Here is a 3,897-nt window from a genome sequence, read left to right on the forward strand (position 1 = left end):
TGCATCAACACATAGGATAAGAGTAGAGACTTAGAGATAAGCTCTATGGACATTTTGCATTCAACACATGTGTCCTAGAATTAAGAGCATCGCATTTACCGTGGGAAATGACTTGCTGTGCATGTTGTAACATGATTGCAAAGTTTGACGCATTCTCGAGTAACGCTAGCTCAAGATCTTTTCAACCCGTTCATCGCATACTCATTGTATCTATCAATGCAACTCTCTTTCTCAAATCCGCCGCCTTTATTTACTTCTTTTTCATCAACGCAACAACACACCCACACATTATTTATTTACTTGGTTACCACAAAGTTTTCATAAACATTATCAATGCAACTATTTTCACAAATCCCTGTGTTCGACCCTGGACTTACCAGAAAACTCAGAGGAATTTACACTTGAATTCTGCTAGGGAAACTTGAGTGCACAACGCAATCCATCAATGTATATCATCCATCTTTTTACTTAATAAAAATAACACATCAAGTTTTTGGCGTTGTTGCCAGGGACTTCGGCAAAGTAGTTGTTAATGATAATTTTTGTGATTTCTTTACAGAACTCTCAATCTCTGGTGAACTACGACCCGGAGATTGAGAGAACATTTTGAAGGAGACTACGAGACTGCCAACAGCAACCACAATCCAATAAAGAAGAGATGGCAGAGCAGCATGGAGGTGGAGCACCAAATGATAATAATGTCATGGCGAATCCGATTCTGTTGGCAAACGATTGCAACAAGCCCATTAGGGACTATGCATCATCGAACCTCCAGATTTCTCTTTGGGAATCATGAGGCCTGCCCTCGACGGAAGTAGATTCGAGATGAAACCGGTGATGCTGCAGATGATCCAGACTACAGGTCAATTTGGAGGAAGGCGTGGCGAGGATCTGCACGCCCACCTCCGAAGTTTTATTGAAATCTGCAATACTTTTGTGTTCCCAAACATCTCTGCTGAAGAAGTTAGACTAACGTTGTTCCCATTTTCTCTCTGTTATCAGGCTAGGAAGTGGGCTTATTCGCTCGAACCAGGAGAGATTACTTCTTGGGAGTAGGTAGTGGAGAAATTCATGAAAAAGTATTTTCCACCTACCGAGAACGCAAGACAAAGAAAGCTTATTACAAATTTTGAACAAGATATGGACGAATCACTCAGTGATGCTTGGGCGAGGTTTAAAAGGTTGGTCTGAGATTGTCCGCATAATGGGCTACCAGACTGCCTTCAAATGGAAATTTTCTATCACGGTTTGAATCCTGCTTCGCAGACCGCTACCAATGCGATAGCCGCTGGTGGTCTGCTTGATAAAACTTACGAGGAGGCAAAGAATATTCTGGACCGCATCTCTAAGAACCATAAAGACTGGAGGGAGAGTGACCAGAGATTGAGACTCAAAGATTCCGACGCAAATAATGGTGCCATTATTTCGTTACAAAACTAAATGACCACAATGATGAATTTGATTCAAGGAATGACAATCAGCAGCCCAACACCGCAAGATGGGCAAATTAATGCAATAAGTCAAAACACCATAAGGTATGCTACTTGCGATGATGGGCATGCGATGGAAGATTGCCCGCAAAATCCACAGTCTGTATATTTTGTAAAGAATAATCCCTTTTCAAATACTTATAACCCCGGGTGGAGAAACCACCCCAATTTTGCTAAATTTTCAATCTGTGGCGCAAAAAGTAGGGCCACCAGGATTCTTCCAACGCAACAACGGTTAGTAGAGCAACCAAGCAAGTAGCTCGCAACAACCAACACAATCTTCTTCTCTAGGGAGCCTATTGAAGCAATATATAGAGAAAAACGAGACAGTGCTTCAAAGTCAAGCTACATCCATCCGCAACCTCGAATTGCAAATGGGCCAGATTGCGAATGAGCTGAAGAATCGACACCAAGGGGCGTTGCCAAGTTCTACCGAGCTTCCACGCAACCCAAGGGGATCAGGTAAGGAGCAATGTCAGGTTGTGACATTGCGCAGTGGAAAGACTGTGGAGGGAGAAAAGAAGGATTAGAGTAGAGCAACTTCCATCGCAATTTAGCCTGAGATTGCGGTAATGTAGGAAGAGGAAAGAGAAAATGAAGTAGTAGAACCTAAGATTGCGTCAACCTCAAAGTCAAATGAAACAGGAACCGTGAAATTCCAGTTACCACCTTTCCCTCAGAGGCTAAGAAAGAAGAAAAACAAAGAGGTATAGTACCAACGCTTTTTATCCATGTTAAAGCAATTACATGTTAACATTCCTTTCAATGAAGCAATTGAGGAAATGTCTGCCTATGCCAAGTTTCTGAAGGACATGGTAACTAAGCAAAGAGGCACTGGAAAATTTGCCATGGTGGATTAACGCAAAGTTCCAAATCAATTATTCCACCAAAGATGAGCAATCCTAGGAGCTTCACTATTCCTTGCTCCATAGGAGAACTCTATATTAGGCAAGCCCTGTGTGACCTGGGAACCAGCATAAATTTGATGCCGCTATCAATCTTTAGACAATTAAATGTGGGGAAACTCATGCCTGTTGACATGAAATTTGATGATGCAATGATATGCGATACTACTTTTAGATGTATGCATTATTAATGGAATGCTTATAGTATGTTATGCGTTGTCATAAGTTTCCTTGCGTTGAAACCAAGTATAATTTCACCGCAAGTTTCTCAGAATGAACCAAGGTCGAACACAGGGATTGCGTAGTTAATGTGTTACATTCGTGATATATGCGACCGGGAGTTTTTCAATTAATAAAAGATTGGTTTATACAGGTATTTAAAATTGCGGTAAAGTAAAGTTCCGGTAATAAAATAAAATGCGATAAATGTAAACCTAAGCTATTACGATACAAGATACAGGATACTAATACATGATACTGAGATTGAGACTGACTGTGAAGATTATACAAAGGGTCGTGGTATGCGGTGGCAAGTCTTTATGTATGAAACAGAGATAGAAAGGATAATTAATATAAACATCGCAAGTTCATTAATTGCGTCAAAAATATAACTACGGTTCCACTTTCCCTTGGCGTACACCTCTCGGTGATCGGCCGTGTTCCCACATCTTTGTGGTGAAACAGGGATGAACGTAATGAACGCATGGTTGCTTCCATCTCTGGAAGTACTTCTCGCTTTAGTTAACCCATTTTTCTAACCTTCTCTCAACAGGCAGAATGACATCTTCACTTCTGCTCTCACAGGTGAAGATGTCGTCTAGCATGCTTTAGCTAAACATATTTATTTCCTTAGCACATATTAATTTACTTGTTTAATTCATTCTAATTACCAAGGGATTAAGAAAACATCATGAAGAAACCGATTAATGGAGGAACGGAAATAGACAGAAAGATAGAGATGAAAATGATCATGACATTCAATACTAATATTTAGCGTCTGATACATGGTGTGAATGGTAGAGATTAAGAAGATGAATACAATTGATGATAAGAGATAGAAACAAATACAGAAAAGTGCCAATGTCTTGACACAGATCTAGACGGTGGATGTGCTTACCGGCGAATGGAGTGAATGGAAGGAAGAGCTTCCCTCTCAGGCTTGCTCGTCTGGTAGGAGTGACCTTGGTACAGAGCTTCACGATGGGGATTGAAAGGATTTTCCCTGAGACTCACCTCTCAGCCTTGTCTCTTAAATCGTCCCGGATCTTCTCCGATCAGCACTCAGACCAATATTTCTCTCAATATACAAATATCAAAATATGCTCGTATCAAGTATATTTTCTCATAAAATTTTAGAGGCTATTTATAGGTTCAGCTTTGACTCTCTGACTCGTGGACCCCACTTTATTGTTATGGCAATTCCGGAAATGGTGGAATGAATATTTTTTCTATTACGCGATCAATCCCATAAAAAATGCACAACGGTTAACTGTACACGTGTC

General features: G+C 40.6%; 1 non-coding gene across 1 annotated transcript; it reads right to left on the reverse strand.

Moving 5' to 3' along the window:
* Nucleotides 1-1,104: 1,104 nt before the first annotated feature.
* On the reverse strand, nucleotides 1,105-1,211 carry LOC120070385 (small nucleolar RNA R71). The gene has a single exon (XR_005479880.1). It is a non-coding gene; the product is annotated as a small nucleolar RNA R71 (small nucleolar RNA).
* Nucleotides 1,212-3,897: the final 2,686 nt, after the last annotated feature.

The sequence above is a fragment of the Benincasa hispida genome, chromosome 1, assembly GCF_027475165.1.
Source record: "Benincasa hispida cultivar pf3 chromosome 1, pf3_genome.v1.1, whole genome shotgun sequence".
NCBI classification, from domain to species: domain Eukaryota; kingdom Viridiplantae; phylum Streptophyta; class Magnoliopsida; order Cucurbitales; family Cucurbitaceae; genus Benincasa; species Benincasa hispida.